Genomic DNA, 18,709 nt, shown 5'->3' on the forward strand with positions numbered 1-18,709 from the left:
GTGTGACTTTACTCCTACAACATAATTTGAAAAAGGCAAATAAAGGAGAATGAGGGAAATGTTATGAATTGACTTTGTAAAAGGGCATATGTTGTACTTTAGTGGAGATTATGATGTCATGTAAGAATGTATTTGCACATACTCAGAATGAATATCTCTAAAATCTGTGTATATGTGTATAAACATTCTCATTCTTATATATATATGCATAAAAGCTCTGCTAGCTTGGAATTTAAAATTCAGTTGTATTTTCCTCAGGAGTCTCTGACTATCTTGAAAGATAAGTGCAGTTAGCAGATAGCTGGAGGTACATTTGAACAACTGCTCTGCCTCTACCTGCTGTTATTTGCAGAAAACAAGAGGAAAGTGAGTGATGTCTTCTACTCTCCATCTAAAAGCACCACAGGCACTAGTAAGTGTTTTAAACCATCTTTGCTTGAACAAGTTCCTTAATGTCATCTGGCATATTCTGACATTTACTAGCTCTTTGCAAGTTAGGTAAAAAATTACATATACAGATCATTTCCTGCAATGAAATATCACATTTTGGTAATAATCCAGATTCATCCAACGAACCCTGACTTCATTTGCATCCAGATCTATTGTGCTAATTAACTTTGTCAGAGGTAATAAATATTTGTAATATTTTCCTGTTCTCTACTGTTTGGAAACAGCAAAATTAGAATCCTGAAATGGATCCATAACTAATGTGGATCAACACGTCTATTACTGCTTGATATATCTGTTTGATCCAGCTTCAAGGTTTTAAAATCTGGTTCCCAAAACTTTCATACATTGCCATTAGTTAGATGCATGATCTCCTGCAAAATATTCCCTTTTCTAACAGCATTTGGTGCTTTTCTTATTTATTGGTGGGTTTTAGGTCTTTGTCTTAGCATGTCAATATACTCTCTCTCTCTCTCTGTGTGTATATATATATATATATATATATATATATATATTTATTTACACTTTATGCAGCTTATTTGCTTGTCATGTGGTATGTGCATGACTTTATCAATAGTTTTAAGCACCTGCTGCCTGGCAGCAGCCCTGTGTGCATTAGGTCATATAAACCTTTGAACTGCAAGGGGATATCTGAGCTCAGGTATAAACTTTTGTATTGTAACCCTCCAAACCACTGTGAAACAGATCTCTCTTTCTGTGTCCTAAAGGCATATTTTGTGCAGCTGTTCAGCATCTAGCCCGAATTCTTCTCATTTTCCTTGTTTGGACTGACATGGAAAATTCAGAGTAAGCACACATTGATATTTGCATTCTTTGGCACAGGTTGTGATTCCTCTTTTCTCACTCTGTTGCACAGTCCTGAGTCATGAATGCTCATTCTTGGTCTTCAATTCCCTTGTTTCTCTCTCTGATCAAAGCCCAACTGTGTCATCTACAAATTAGGTGTGACACCCATACACAGAAAATAATGTTTTTCAAAGATATTTTGGACACAGAAAGCAACCACTTTTAGTGATGCAAAGACTTTCTCTACTTCAATGTTTCAGTCTAATCTTTGATCTTGCTGCTCCACGCATGTACCATTATACAATTATCACCCATGTGTCACTGAATCCTCATGTATTTATTCTACTCCTCAACCTTCTCCTCATGAAAACACGTATCTGCACAAGTTCCTTCTGCAGGAGCAGTATCTGCTTTGTGCAGCTGCAGAACAATCTTCCCCACCATCGCCTTTGATGTTTAGCAATGATGGATGGCACAGAAATCACATCCATCTCCTGCCCGTCTGTGGCTGAGGCACAGGCACACACAGCTCTCAGCCTTACAGACTCATTAGACATAATTACAAGGCATATTCCCTTGTATTACCCTAAATACAGAGAGTGATCCATATTCATGTTGTTGAGATATCAGACAGGACGGATAAAATCCTGCAAGCTCCACTAAGGTGATAAAGTCAATGGGATTTCTACTCAGTAAGAACTGAAAAAAAGACAAGAGGAATTTTTCTGATATCATTAAGTGGTCCTTTCTGTATTACAAATAAGATGTGTTACTCGTTTCCAATCACAGAATATTTTACAGGTTGTCATATTACACTGCATACTCCTTAGAAGTTCTTATTTAGCAGCTCTTAGCACTTTCAGATGGGAGCAATTACACTCAGACCATGTGAAAATCTTGGAAGTCTTATTAAGGAGATAAGGAATTTGAGGGGTTATTGGAAAAAAATTAATTCCATGTCTTTGCTTACCACACAGGCAAATGCTCACTCTTACTCCCATTTCCTGAGGCAGGGCTCCAAAAATGCATGAACCACTTAGGAGTAAGCTAATGCTTATCATGGCCTTTGCATATATTAGAGCAGAAAACCAGAGTGGTGCCAAAGGAAGTCCTGGCACACCCATATGGTGACGGGCACAGATGCCTATGCAGAGAGGCAAACTACCACTAAAACTCCTCAGTTAGCTGGCAAATTCATCCTTCAGTCCTAAATACCCCTGAAATTTGGAGACATCAGATTGCAGATGAATATTTTATATTACATCTTAAAGGCTCTTCACTACAAGAACTAAAATAATTGTTATTAAATTCTCAGCAGATTACAAGGCATCTCCAGAACATGATGCAAAGGAGAGACCAGGCCTTTGTGGTGCACAACTCACTGCGTGCTGGGGAAGTGGATTTTGCCTTTTGAAGGATATTTGCCTCCAGCATAATACCAATAATGGAAATAATATCACATCACATAAGGTTGAAGCTTTTATTCTCTATAGAACTGAGGAATGATGAGAGAAGTACTCTGGGAATTTTACCCTTTAGATTAAATATTTGAGTCATGAATGTCTGAGACAATCAGTTTCAGTTCTGAAATTACCTTGCTATCTCAAGCATAGGAAGAATAAAAGACACTTTCTGTATTACAATTAAGACATGGAAAATCTTATTTTCAACAAGATTTTATACTTAAAATGAGCGAAGAAATGTTTTTTTAAATAGTGCTTAGCCTTGACGTCAGCTTCTCCAGCAGGAGCTAAACTTAGCCTGTGCACTCAGAGTGATCTGGTTCCCCTCTCACCCTCTGCAGCCAGTTCCATGGACAATCACACCAGTGCAGTTCTTCTCCCAGGGAACAAGTGACAGGATGAGAGGAAATGGCCTCAGTTGCACCAGGAGAGGTTTAGATTAGATATTAGGAAAAATTCCTTCACAGAAAGGGTTGCCAAGCACTGGCATAGGTTGCCCAGGGTACTGGTGGAGTCACCATCCCTGGAAGTGTTCAAAAACCCTCTGGACGTGGCACTTGAGGACATGGTTTACTGGTGTACATGGTAGTGGGCCTGAGTTGATGGTTGGACTTGATCTTGGAGATCTTTTTCAACTGTAACTATTCTGTGACTCTATGATTGTGTTGGAAGGCCACTCCAATGCAGGAGTCCTGGTCCTGCCCACGCTGGATCACTCCTGGCAGCCCTCTGACAGTGTCTGCACTGCAGCTTTAGTCCAAAACATCAGTGCCAATATCATCCTCCGAACTGACACCACACCTGCTCGCTTGGGAAACCCATCCCTATTCCAGGATAAGCCACAGTTACAACCTTTGGGGACATTGCAGGGACAGCTCATGTCCCAAATGTACATACAGTGCTATAGTGTCCTATAGTGTAATACTATGCTTGAGAAATGTACAGTACCTATGAAGTATGGACAAGATAACTCACAGGCTTTCAAGCTTTTCAGGTACCTGAACCTGTACTGAAAATTTCCCAGTTTCTACAGACATAAATTCAGGGGCTGGATTTCCTTCTTTTTCTTTGTCTTTTCCTAAGTTTCTCCATGCACAACTGATAAATTTGGCAGTGCAGCTGATAACTTTCAAAAATGCAATTTGTCTACCACCCCTTCTGCATCAGAACTAAACCAAGTTCCTTTGTGTGCTGTTCTGCAGTACAGAACTGGTCACAGGACAGTCACATTCGAGCTTATGCTCTGCTTGATCAAGGAAAAAGCCTCTCACCTGACACCATTCAAATCCCAGCCTGCCACCCACCAAATCACAAGCACCTCCCTGGCTGGGAAGGAGCTCCCTGGGGCCCAAGCACTTCACAGAATCCCAGAAGGGGTAAGTTTGGAAGAGATCACAGTGGGCCATCTGGTCCAAATCCTCACTCAAGCATTTGCATTTCACTGCAGTGTTTCAGGCTAGTGGACAGACAAATTGCAGATATCCTAAAGATATCTGATATTTACCAAAGGTTTGTTCCCAGAAAATTATCCAATAAGCACAGACCATGTACAGAAGTAACACTTTTGGAACAAAGGAAAAATACAAGTTAGAATTTTCTCCACCTTGTAAATGTGATCTATAAAGTTTTTATGAAGTTTTTCTGAAGAGTTTCCATTGTCTAAAACAAATTGATTATAGATGTAGAGATGATCATGACAGCAGGATTACAAACATTTGCAGAACTAACACTATTTATTCTCGAGGATTTTAGCAAGTAGAGAAAGGAGCATGAGACAAATGTGTATGTGCACATGTGTATTCAGAGGGGTACATTTTATGTATATTCTCTATCAAGCACACATTAGATTCTAGTTCCAAAGAAGTGACATAATCTCTATTCTCCATAAAAAGATTGGCATTTTGAGTAAAAATGGAACAAGACTGAGGGGATTTGCTGGGTTGAGAGGGGCAGACTCAGTTCATTTCTTCAGTTCATTGACTTCTTCAGTAAATATGCCTATTCAACAGAGTTTACAAGGCTCAGCACTGAAACAGCTGGATGAAATCCTGTGACCTTTACTATGCAAGAGAATGGAATTCTAGCAGCATTTTCTGACTTTAAAAATCTTTGAGACGATGGAATAACTCTGTAAAACAGGAGAAGTTTCACACATCTTTGAAATGCTAAGTCTGTGGACCTTCAAAGAATTAATTCCATGCATTCCCTTTTTCAGCTTATTTCCTTTTTCCATTATTCATATACATTGGAGTCAAAGTCTAGCATTTGATGTAATTATATCACCACCTAATTCACTGAGGTCAATATATAATCCAAGAAAAAACTTCAGAACACCATAAATTGTGCTCATTAAAATGATATAGCAAAGGCCATTTATTATGAAGAGGGAAAGGTGTGTGACATTTTTGGCAGTAATTGGGAAAAAACTTCTTCTTCCATGGTCACACCAGAGTTACATGTGTGGAACTTTAGTGTTGGAACGTATTGGTAGGACAGTTTCACAGCTCAGCTCCAAGAACAATGGGTTGAATTTCTCTTGGCCTAAAACAAAGCCAACAACATTCTCCAGTGGCCTTCAGAGCTAAGAGGGGATGGTGTGGGCTTGTGGAAAGCACAGTATACATGGAGCTGCCCAAGCTGCTTTCTGCAGGGTCACAAGGGAAAATCCAGGATTATGAAGAAAATACAGAGAAATTAACACAATTTGTATAAATTATTCTTCTTCATAGGAACCATTTGCCTCACCTCAGAGTTATGGATGGGCTCAATGATGAAAGGGAAGAGGGTGTAAATAGAAAAAGCAGAGAACTGCAGTGAGAAGCAATAAAATATGTATCACTTGGGGATGACTGGGCTATTTTATGCTGAGAGTAAAGGTGTGGAGCTTTCTCCAAGGGCTGTGCAGGGGAAAGAAATTCTATTCATACAATTAAGCAAACTCCAAGAAAGAGAACCTGAAATCTGGTGGAACCTGAACAGAGACTAATACAGCTTGACAGAAAACATCTAAGTGATTAGAGGAGTAACCGAGTGCTCTTTAGCAGCATAACGAGCCTGTGAAGGAAGGCCAGACTTCCACGCAGCACTTCTTTCCTACCACTAGTTGATTGGAATTATGCAAATAGAGCAATGTGTAAACTTTGTTTATATGTAGACCTCAGGTCCTGAATAAATAAATTGGACCCATCCTAGTACAGCTAGTGGCAATATAATAAGATTTCTGACTTTAAGCTAGCAAGTTATAGGTAAGAATTTCACCACTTCTAGTTTTCAGTATATGGATAAATTATTTTCCAGGACTAGGTACAGTCTAAGCTGCAATTTGGGTAATTGTGAATCAAGAGTTGCTGCAGAATTTGTCTCAGATCTGTATTGTTAGGTGCTGCCAGGAGTTTTAGGAGATCTCTGATTCAGAGTTCTGTCATTTTGCTAATAACAGCTAAGTGCCAAGAACTCGACTGTTTTTCCTGCTGGTGACCAACACCTGTGTACAGGTGCAAAAATGTCATGTGTAGATAGAACAGGACATGCACTGCTGGAGTGAAGGGAAAACAGTCCCCAGAAAACTTCATCATTTTCCATATTCCTTCTATGTTTGCTCTCTGTATACGTTTATTTCTCAGGGATTTATTACCATGACTTTGAGCTTAAAGTTCTTCGTGCCTTACTGAACTGTGCCCTATTGTTCTTAATTCTTTTTTCAGATACTTTATAACAGAGGGAACTGTCCAAACAAGTCCAACAATAAAAAATCCTTTTTTCTAGATTACTTTGCTGCTATTTACTGCCACAACTGTACTACAGGAGATGCAGTGAGAAGAAAAGGGAGAGAGGAGTAAAAGTTCATTTGGTTTCCCGAATATTATATTTCTAATTTGGATGAAAAGCAGGGAAATTAGTAAGAATTTTTTTTTCTTTCAAATATTTTCCATCCAATATTAGGATCAGATCTTCTCAAAGATATTCCACAGGCTGAGGGAGAGGGAGAGGGAAAGGGAAAGGGAAAGGGAAAGGGAAAGGGAAAGGGAAAGGGAAAGGGAAAGGGAAAGGGAAAGGGAAAGGGAACTGTCCAGGTTACTTGTAGAAGGTTACAAGTTAAACAAAATTTGAATTTTGTAATGTGCCTGAAAGTTATGGGTGTCTGAATTAGTCTAACTGGGGGCAGTGCTTGCTTATGCAGGATTAAACATCAGTTAGTTCTATGACAGTGGGAAGTGCTGCATTTAGCAGGCAAATGGAAGAGAGTATATATACATAATATATGAAGACAGTGGATATTCCACATCTCATTTTGCATGAGAACAGTTTAACTGAAATTTTCAGGACAAATGTAAAAGAAAAGCCTCAGGAGCAATGCCTGTTGGGTCTGAGCTCCCACACACCAGACGAAGGGAGACACTGTGAGCAAACTGTACAAAACAGCCCTGTGACAGGCCCTGGACAAGCCCAAGAAAACCAACACTCTCCATACACTCCATGTGCTGCAAAGATTCACTTCTCTGTGAAAAACTATTGAGTTTAGGAAGCAAAGATCAAACTGCCCAAAGACAAGCTTCATAAAGTCACATCAACTACACCAGCAGCTCTGATTTATCTACATGGGGAAACTGTGTTACATGGAGTTACACTCTATGTTAACACACAATGCCATTTGGGCCTGGTGTGTGTGTTCTGCATGTTTGAAGAGCTCTCTTTTCGTATGGAGAGAGATAAATGTAGCTTAGTGTTGAGCCAATTATTCACAAAGACACCAGGGGACTCACATCAACAACTAGTTAGCCTCCAAGTTTTCAAAATACAGTCAACTGTTTGTCTACAAATACTCAGCAATTATACAGATATGAAGACACTCAGTAACACTCAGTAGTCATGGCAACCTGCTTTCATTTTACTTGAAATTGAAGTTCAAAGAGCCATTTGACTGGAGTAAAGCATGACATTTTTTAATTCTTTACTGAATTAGGAACTAGATTTTAAAGTTCTGTCTTATGGTGTAAAGAAGTCATTTTAAGTATTCCACCCTGGCTTTCCTGTAGCCCGCTCCTGTATTTCCAGTTCTCTATTTATATGTCATCTGCACATTTATTCACTGCCTCAGTTTGACTTCAGATCTGATGGAAATGTACTGATGAACTGAGCCCTTCCACCTTCAGCACTGAGCTTTCCTTCCATGTACCCACAGTTACTTTAGCTCCTTCTCCTTCATCAGCTGATTTCAAGCTGCTTTATACCGCTTTTTATTTCAAAGTCACACAGGCAATGTGGACACAGCTTGTTGCTGCAGGTAAAGCCTCCTTGCACCAGGGGACAGCAGCAGCCAAGGCAGCAGCACCTGGGCACCACAGAGGGATGAGGTACCAGCTACCATGATCCCATCAGCTACTCCACTATGGAAACTGTTTTAACTACACAAGTTGACCCACCAAACTCTGGTAAAAACCTGCACTAATCCACAATACAGGGGCTTGATTTGAGACTTTCAGGTACCCAATTTAGACCTAAACATTTCCTCCATGTATTTGGGAATAGGAACCCAATCACTGGAAACAAAGGGATATGCACACAGGAATCTGACAGCAATCATTATTTATATGGTATTATAACAGCTGGGTCCTGTGAAAACATGGTGTGCTTTAAGTTTTACTGGAACAAACACTGGTTCAGAATTATTCTGAACCCTGAGAATCCCTTACCAGCGCTGTGTTGCATTTCCAGGCTTGAAACCACTCATCTCACACAAACCTGGTCATACTTATTTTGCTTTCTTCCCACAAAGCAAACAACTGCCTTGAGAACATCTGAGGGTTTTCCCTTATCTTGCTCTGAAGGATCAGTGGAGAGCTAAGCTGTGAAGAGAGGCTGATGGGGACTAACAAGGGAGGGCGCACAGAGAATGGGGATTCCCAGGCTCTGCCTATTGTGCTTTCCCCACTAACCGGTTTTGCAGCTGGGAATGACCTCTGTGCCCTTCTGTGTCAGATTTACAGGGCTTGTGTCTGTCTTGCTGGGATCTTCCAGACACCTCCCACTTCAGAAGGTGCCTGGATTCTCCCCTGTCCTTTGCCCATCACACACTGTTAGTGTCCTCAATGTTTTGTAGTCTCAGTGTGGCTTATTTGGACAAAACTGCAACCACAGTATTTAAGAGCAGTCAAAGTAAACAGTCATCTTTTGTACCCTCACATTCCCTGAAACTGCCAAGTTACAAAGATGAATAGAGGCCAGCAGTGAGTTTTCTGCATACAAGAAGAATTAAAACAACTGTGAAGGAGTAGTTGCATAAACCTGCAGGGCAATAAGCCAGATAGTTTTGCTGAGATCATTTCCAGGCAATGTTCCATTCCCAGTGGAGGTTTCTATTGATCAGTAGTTATTTTTGCTTACAATCAGCTACAGACTTGAAAAAACCCCCAACCTCTGCTTAACAGAGCATCATCATAAAGTGTATCAAAACTAGAAAGGACCTTTGATTACATTGTACATCCACTCATTATTTTTCCTCTCTCTGCCTTCTGTTTGTTTTCTACTATTCTCTTTTTCCATTGTTTAGAATCAATACCAGCTTTGCCACAGTCAAATGCCTGATTTTCTGTATTTAGAGCAGTATGGGGGTGCAGGAGTTGCTGCAGGTTGAAGTGTCAGTCCCTCCCCATCCTGCTGAAGGTGTTGGGACTCTGCAGAGCGGGACCTCTGGCACTGGGTGCTGCTGTGGAGGAGGGTTTAGGGAACTGGGTTTTCAGATGACTTTGTGCTGAAATTAAATTTGGAATGCCTCTATCATCTGACAGCTTGGAGCAGCCTGGGAGAACACACACTGCTACCAAAGGCAGAGTTTATTTGGTGAAAAACTCCACACCCAACCAACATTTGCACCTGTAGGACCTTTTTGGCTGTAGTGTTCTATTACAAGAATGATATTGTCTATGTGAAACAAATACATATTTGGCTTTAACCACCCTTAAATGTAGACTGTGAATGCTGGTTACTATAGTTACACTGGCATTGTGGGTAATTCTTTCATTATAACTGTTGCATGTTTGTATATAAACAGCTGAGCTGCATTTTTTTTTATTTTAATCTAAGAAGCCACAGGAAATGCTTTGATTTAAAATTGCTGATCAAGCCTGAAAAGTCAAAAATGTGAGATTAGGCTGAAATCAGCATAAATCACTGCATTGTTATTTTAAAACTTAAGGAAAAATGCAACTTCAGAAAGCTGAAAAAATGTTAGAATGATATACATGAGTGGGTCCACAATCCATTTTGGTCAAACCTGCACTTAACCATTTCACAGATTCCAATTTTAATGCCAAATGATAAGCTTCCTTTAAGCAGACCATGAATATAAAGGCTTCTGTGATACATCCAAATCTCTTAAAAACAAAATATTCCTGCTTATTCAACTCTTCAGTGGTTTTTTTGACTTTTATGGTGTGACCAATCATCACAATATGTTGCTTCCAATTTTGATATGCTTCAAAAAGAGTCAATTACAAATTATTATTTATATAGTTATACTAATTTCAAAGATAAATTGAAGACCCAACATAATTCAACTATTTCTTTTGATAAGAGTCCCTAATTCACTATGCAAATTTACTACCAGAAGTCACCCTGATTTCTTAATGAAGTGATCCAAGCATTTGATAAGAAGACAAGCCCAAGATAACATTCTGATTTCATCCAGAGGAGAATCTCTGCTTTATCTGCCCTGCAGCTGTAACCACAAAGGGGTGTAACAGCTTTGAGCTTCCAGGAAACACTGCACAGAAGGCAAACTAGCAAAAGATTGTCATTGTACCTCTAAGATGATTGAACCCAACAGTAACTCAGCACTGCCAAACCATTAAACGGTGCCCCTAAGAGCCATGTCTACAAATGTTCTAAGTACCTCCAGGGGTGGTGTCTCCACCACTTCACTGGGCAGCCCATTCCAGCGCTTGTCAATCCTTTCAGTGAGGAAGTTTCCTAATATCCAATCTAAGCTTCCCCTGGTGCAGCTTCAGGCCAGGGGGACATTCACTGTGCCAGCCCTGCTGGCCACACTGTTCCTGATCCAAGCCAGGTGCCATTGGCCTTCTTGCCCATCCAGGCTTATGTTCATCTGCTGTCCATGAGCACCCTCGGGGCCTTTTCCACCGGGCTGCTTTCCAGCCCCTCTGCCCCAGCCTGTGACCCAAGAGCATTGCACCTTGTTAAACGTCATGCAACTGGCCTCAGCTCATCTATCCAGACTGTCCAGACTCCTTTGCAGAGCCTTCCTGTCCTCAGGTGGACTGACACTTCCACTCAATTTGCTGTCATGGGTGAAGTTGCTGAGGGTGCCCTCAATTCCCTTGTCCTGAACATCAGGACTGGGCCAAATACCAAGCCCTTGGGAACCCCCATCAGTGACCAGCCCCAGCTGGATGTGTCACCATTTCCCACTGCTCTCTGGGCCCAGCCAACAGGCAGTTTTTTCCCCAGTGAACAGTTTCTCCAAGAGAATGCTGTGGGACACAGTGCCAAAGACTTTACTAAACTCCAGGTAAATGACATCCACAGCCTTTCCCTCATCTACTGAGCAGATCACCTTGTCATACAAAATCAGGTCACTCAACCAGGACCTGCCTTTCCTAAACCCACATTGCCTGGGTCTGATCCCCTGGTTGCCCTGTATGTGCCATGTGATGGCACTCAAGGGTGTGCATTTAAAAGCAAGGTAGGAAAAAGAGGGTTGTAATAGCTCTTGTAGAATTAACTATAAATGAACATATTGACTCCTACCAAAGTGAAGTTCACTAAACAGGGGGACATGGCTCATTGTCCTTAAGCTCTTCCTTTTGGGTTAATTAAAAGCTAAAGTACTGTGGTTTTGTACCTGAGACTCCAACACCTCAGTAATTGCTACTAAGGAACAGAGTTAAGTGGAAAATAATTGCAATCTGAAGGTCCATCGCTATGCAATCCAGAACAGCTCCTGCCTACCTGCTCTAAGATTTCACTTAAAGGAGCAGCTCTGTTGATGTCAAGATTCAGAAAGTTTCATGTATTTTTTGAACTGCAATAAGGAGTGAAAGAGAAACCACACTCTTAAGGATCCATGTTTTCTTTCACTGAATACACATGAACTAGTTTACACTATCAAGTCTTTTTAGGTTTTTTGTTTAAATCAATCTGCCAGCAACTGAAGACCTGAATTCGTGTTCTTTCTGATAGAGTCACTGTCAGAGGAGACCTAGTGGATTAAATGGCAAAAGTATTACAAACGCTTGGTGGATGAAGATGCAGAGGTCCGGGAACCGGGGAAACCTCGGAAGAAGCTCGATGAGGACCATGGGGGCTTTAGGAGCTACTTGGACATTTCCCCAGTTTGATTGTTACATACCCTAAGATGCCTTCCCTTGTCTTTTTCCCTTAGTCATCCCTGTCCAGGTTTCTTCTTCCCACAAACCCTTAGGGCATTTTCCCACCAAGCCTTCCCTGATTGGTCCCCAGTTGGTGCAGTGCACCATTTCCCTTATATGGTTATGTTCTCCCCTTGTTCCTCCCCTTCATTTGCATGCCCACCAATCCGATGTTTCGCTCCTCCCTGTCTCCTCCCCTTACTCCACCCATGTTCTAGAAAGTCCTATGCTCCCCTATATAAGTTTGGGCACCCCAATAAAGCTTGCTTCTCTTCGTGGACTCCTGACTCGTGTGGACCTCTTCCTTCGGGGAATCGTCGCCAGGTTGGGAGCGGGAGGAGCCATCCCTGAGCTTCCAAGGAGCTGGTCCCTCGAGAGCACACGCTGTTGCTCTTCGAGCCCTTCTCCTGGGAGCGCCACCCATTCACCGTATCGGTGCCAATTAATCATTCACCGATAATTGGCGCCCAATGTGCATGGTGATATTCTCCACGCCGCAGAGCGGTTACAGCCATACGGCAGGTGAAACCCTCGGCCATCGGTGGACCCCGGAGACAGCGCCTGGACGGAGCACCTCGGCATTTCCTCAGCTCTGCTGATCATCCCCCGTTGCTTCGACGCGGGACCGAAAGACCGTCCTCAGCCTGCCCAGGAGGTAGGTAGCTCCCCGGGAAGTTCCTCTCCCCATCCCACTTCTCTCATTTAATCAAAATGGGTGGGATTCTCTCCAAGAGAGAAAAAAACGATTATCGCCGCTTGAAGTCCCTAATAACCAAAGCTAATCGTGAGGTGGACAAAGCAGCTCTAAAATCACTAATGAAGTACATGTCCAAAGAAGGCTATTCCCTGCCTCGCAACCTCACTGTTGATGAATGGGACTCTCTCGGACATAAGTTATGGGCAGCAGCAAATAAAAAAGATCAAAACGCCACACGTGCCTTAGTGGCTTGGACCCTAATCCAGTCCATCCTAGAAGCAGACCAGGGATTGGGGATCCAGGGGGCCCCAGGAACAGCTACATTAGGGAGTTGCGGTCGAAGTGCGCGAATGGCGTCGGGCTACGACAATCGTTCCCTTGAACTCTGGGGCCAGCATGAACACTGTGACCACCACTATATCTACCTCCCCGACTGCATGCACTACGCTACCACAGAATGGCGGCAAGGACTCAGACTCACAAAATGGCGTCCGGAGTGGACGGGAGGAGGTGCCTAGTGTCTACCCCTTGCTAGTGACGTCAAGAGGGGAGGGGCCGTCCCCCTTCATGGGTGGTCCCTATGACCCTTCGCGTCTAGACCCGCCCTCTTACATCACGGGCGGCTCAGGCCCCTCCCATCTTCCGGCCCAAAATGGCTGTTGGAGGTAGCAAGTACATGGATGCAGGAATGGAGGAGGGCAAGAGACCGCCGGACAGAACTTGACGTGTGGAAGGTCCAGGAAGACCCTTCTGAACCCGGACAGTGACTTAATACTGAAGGAATTTCTTAATTACCAGTTCTATTCCCCATTTTTTATTGAAATCATATTGTCTATGTCTCTCCCAGTTCCAGAACCTTCCCCGGGCAGGCAGAGGCTGTCAGCAAAAGGACAGCTACCATTGGCCAGCTCCCTCTAGGGAGCGGGCCCAGCCCTGCCTGTCATCAGTCCACTCCCCAGTTCACACCCCCTCAGTTCTCCTACCCTATAACTGTTTGTGGATTTGCATGCTCCGCCTTAGTTCCTCCCCTTTTCCAGAACCTTCCCTATCCCAAGTTATATAAACCCCTCTCCCCCTCAATAAAGTTGGATCAGCTCTGATCTGCGGATCAGTTCAGACCATCCTTGGCTCCTGGGTGTTTGTTCTCTCGTCGCGAGGCAAACCTTACCTAGGGCCTAGGAATCCCGGCGAACGACAACTCAGTCGGCAGTCTGCGAACCCCCGTCGCTGGTCTGGTCCCTTCCCAAAGAGACCAAGACTGCGACAGATGGTGCCGAAACCCGGGACTGTCGGCTGAGTCTGTCATTCTAGATAGGCTCGCTGCTGTCCCGATTCGGTGATAGCCGCAGGAGTGTCTGAGACACTGCGGTCCGGCAGTCTCCCCCGGCAGAGACTGGGCATCGGCCCCACCTCATCGTTGGAGCAGGCGACCAGCGAGAGAGGTGAGCTGTCGGGGTAGCCCCTACCCTTCCTACCCCCATCTCCAAAATCCCCCGGAAAGACTCGGAACTCTCTACTAACACCATGGGAGCCGCTCTTGGGAAGTCCGAGCGCCCAATTTACAAAAAAATAAGAGCAGTCATCGAATATCAAGGCCACAAATATGATAAAGCCTCCCTGAAGGCCTTGGCAACTTGGATTAACAGCCACCAGTTGCAAATCCCAGAAGAACTTAACCTGGAACACTGGGATAATTTGGGGGCTTCACTCTGGAGAGCGGAAAAGAAAGGCGACAAAACGGCGGCAAAGGCGCTTATCGCCTGGAGGCTAGTATATATGCTGCTCCAGGACCGCCAAAAGACTGGGCTCAACCACCCGACCATTAACTCGGCAAGGGCACAAGATGGCGCCTCGAAGCCCTCGTCCTCCTACTCCAGCCCCAAGGACGAGAACAAGGACAAAATGGCGGAGGGGGGACACTGCATGACACGTGGCGAATATGGCGGCGGCGCGAAACACCTCGTGGCCTGGGACAATGAGGGAGGAGCTGTGGGAGGAGCCATTGATGGGGAGCGTTGGGAGGGACCACCCGAGTACACGCCCCTTGAGGCACCACCCAAAGGCTACGCCCCTCATGGCGTCATGGCCCCACTTTCATCTGGTGGCCACGCCTCCGCCCAGGCCTCTAGCCCCGCCCACCTGAGTCAACATGGTCGCACCCATGCAGCTAGGCCCGAGGCCCACTCGATGGAGGCCTACCCACCGCTACCACCGAGGCCTCCATGCCACCGTGCCCTGCCCAGTCTGCCCTGCGATCCGGCACCGGAGAAGCCGTGCAGGCCCGAGGCCCTGGCCAGGCCGCAGGCCTTGCGGCAATCCGTGGTGCATTGACGGCTATCCATCCGGACATCGCAGGAGTGCCGCCGCGTCACCCGGTTACCATCATCGCCTCCAAAGTGTGCACACCCACCGGCCCCGATAACACCGAGGGCTGAGGGTGATGCTGACATGGACAGTGAAGGGGAGTCGAACATCACTCCCCCCACTAGTCCCATGAGACTTTCACTGGACTTTGACCACTTGGACGTGACACCTGCCTCAACGCCCAGGCCTAATACCTTGGACGTCATGGCCGCAGACACGGCTCACGCTTTCCCAACCTCCACCACCGCCCAAGTGGAGGTGGTACACCACATCGTAGAGGCACAGGAGAAAGCATGGAAAGCCGTGCACGAACAAGCAGCCCAGGCAGGGGACTTGGACATGTTAAAGGCCTTCCCGGTACATGTGGAGGGAGGTAGACTGCCACAATGGAGGCCTATCTCCTACCCAGTACTGAAAGACATCAAGAAGGCCATCGCTGAGCATAACCTAGACTCCCCATACACGCTCAGCCTCCTAGAATCCTTTTTCCAGGCGTTCGACCTTACGCCGAACGACATCCGGCAGGTGACGAGCGCCTGGTTGCCTTCCCTACAGTACTCCGCCTTTGAGGTGGAGTGGAAGGCACTAATTAGGAAACATGTCACCAAAGGGGACTTTGTCCCCGTCCCTAGGGGGCTGACAAAAGAAAGAGCTATCGACCAAATGTATGGGGAGGGAAGGTATGTTACCAACGCTCAGCAAGCCATGATCCCCCTGCCTATTTTACACAAGACGGCGGACCTGGCATTTGAGGCAATAAAGAAGGTCGCGCAATCCAGCTCAAGTACACCTTCATATGCGCTGATCTTCCAGGGACCTAAAGAACTTTTCTATGACTTTGCGTCCCGGCTTAGGGAAGCTATCGCAAAACAAATCAGCGACCCTAAAGCCCGGGACGTACTTTTTAAATCATTGGTTGTAGAAAAAGCGAACGAAGAGTGCCAGAGAATCCTCCGGCCTCTAAAGGACCCCACGTTGCTGGAGATGGTGGAAGCCTGCCGCAACGTGGATTACTCAAAAAGGGATTTAGAAATTGTAGCTTGCGCGGCTACGGGCCGCTGTTACAACTGCGGCCGGGAGGGGCACTACAAAAGACACTGCCCCGACCACCAACCACCACCCTCACCTAAAACTCTGCCTAAATACAACTGTCAGCGTTGCGGTAAGGGGAAGCACTGGACCTCCTTATGTAGGTCCGTGACTGACATCAATGGTGACCCGCTTCCTCCAAAGTCACCTAAAAGCCAGTATAGGAAGCAGGTCACCTTCAGTGACCCCCCAACGCAACGCGCAGAGGGTGGTGGGCAGGGAAACTCCCCGCCGAGCGCCAGGAGGGGCGCAACGACAATAAATGCCTCCCCTGCGTGCCTCCAACGGGCTCACTCAGAGCCGAGCCTGCATTAGGGCAGGCTCGCTGCATCATCTTGCACCCCTGTGATCCCTGTGTCATCCTAAAGGGGGAGGAGTGCGAGATGAAAGTAACACCTGTGCAGCCATTGGTGAAAGGGGAGGAGTACCTTCTACAACCAGCCGCGCAAGCCTCACAAAGGGGCATAATCGCCCAATCCCAACTTGTGAACTTCAACCAAAATAATGACTTCAATGACCATAAATTGACTGTATGTTTTTGAGTTCTTCTCCCCCCAGTTGAAGTCTCCTCCACGGATCCAGTGGCTGTCCTTCTCCCGACCTCACATCTACAGCATCATCAACCTATGGAGAAGGCAGTCAACTGAACCACGACCCTGACGGCCGAACAGCCCCTGTTGTCTGTGGTAGTAGCCTCGCCCTTGGGACGGACCAACATCGAAGGGCTACTCGACACAGGGGCAGACATCACCATCATCGCCGTCAGGGGCTGGCCTAACGCATGGCCAAAGGAGGAGACCATCCTAAGTGTTACAGGGGTGGGAGGGACTCTGAGACCTATGCAAAGAAGACATGTTCTAACCTTTACAGACTCGGACAACAATGTGGCCTCTTGCAGGCTACTAATCTTGCCACTGCCGACGACGCTTTGGGGGAGGGACATACTGGGGCAGTGGGGCGCCAAATTGAAAACAAATTTTTAATATCGGCCACTGGTGAGCAGCTGCTACCCAAACTCAATTGGCTAACACAAAAACCTATATGGGTAGACCAGTGGCCCCTTCCTGATGAGAAGCTGCACCAATTGGAATTATTAGTAAAAGAGCAATTGGAATTAGGCCATATCGCCCCATCAACCAGTCCCTGGAACTCTCCCATTTTCGTTATCAAAAAAGCATCGGGCAAGTGGTGGCTGTTACATGATTTACGAAAGATCAACGACGCAATGGAATCAATGGGCTCAGTACAACCAGGTATGCCGGCCCTATCCATGCTTCCTCAAAATTGGCCTATCGTAATCATTGACATTAAAGACTGCTTTTTCCAAATCCCCTTGCATCCGGAGGATGTGGATAAGTTTGCTTTTTCGGTTCCAACTAGGAATGCCGGAGAACCCCGTAAGAGATTTGCTTGGAAGGTTCTGCCACAGGGCATGAAGAACTCGCCCACGCTGTGCCAATTTTATGTTGCAAAAATTCTATCTCCAATTCAGCTCCAAAATCCAACGGTCATCATTTACCATTACATGGATGACATTTTAATTTGCGCAGAGTCCAAAAAAGATGTAATTCGGGTCCTTAATTCGGTCACAACAGCGTTGCAGGCCTTCCATTTTGAGATTGCTCCAGAAAAAATCCAATGGGATTCTCCATGGCATTACCTAGGATGGAAACTATCCCACTCCTCCATCACCCCACAGAAGATCAGAATTGACTATGACATCCAAACCTTAAACGATATGCAAAAATTACTAGGAAATATTAATTGGATTCGGCCACAATTGGGTATTATCACCGATGAGCTTAGCCCCCTATTCGACCTATTGCAAGGGGATCCTAACCTTGATTCTCCTTGTTCCCTGACAAAAGAAGCAAAAGAAGCCCTCCAAATTGTAGAACGCAAAATCTCGGAAATGCAGTCTCAGAGGAAGCTGGTAGGGGTCCCGCCTGTCCTGGTTGTACTGAAGGGTCCCAAGCAGCCCTTTGCCATCTTAGGGCAAGTAGATTTGCGATATGACGAAATAATTATATGGGAATGGGTCTTCCTCCAGCACTGCTTTACTAAGACCTTGGTGACCTTCCCTGAGATGCTCAGTAAAGTCATTCTCAGGGCAAGGATGCGGTGCTGGGAAATGGAAGGCCGAGACCCAGGTACCATCTTTTTGCCTATAACGTCTGAGATTTATGACCAAATGATCCTTCTCTCCACAGATTTCCAATTGGCGGTGCAGGATTTTGAGGGCCAAGTGCAGTTCACCCTCCCGGGTAAGAAAATTACACAAAAACTCAAATTTATCCCTCTAAATTTAAAAATCATGCGGTCCTTGACCCCTATTCCCGGCGCCGTCACTGTGTTCACCGACGGGTTTGGAAGAACGGGCAACGCTGTGGTGACATGGAAAGCCAAAGGCGAATGGTGCCACGACTGCCACATCACCACAGGCTCTTCCCAAGTGG

The 18,709-nt window shown here is 45.3% G+C and overlaps 1 protein-coding gene across 2 annotated transcripts in view; it reads right to left on the minus strand.

The window, feature by feature from the left end:
* Nucleotides 1–18,709, minus strand: part of TAFA1 (TAFA chemokine like family member 1) — a 228,840-nt gene that overhangs the window by 66,109 nt on the left and 144,022 nt on the right. The window lies entirely within an intron of this gene.

Source organism: Pithys albifrons, chromosome 3, assembly GCF_047495875.1.
Source record: "Pithys albifrons albifrons isolate INPA30051 chromosome 3, PitAlb_v1, whole genome shotgun sequence".
NCBI lineage: Eukaryota > Metazoa > Chordata > Aves > Passeriformes > Thamnophilidae > Pithys > Pithys albifrons.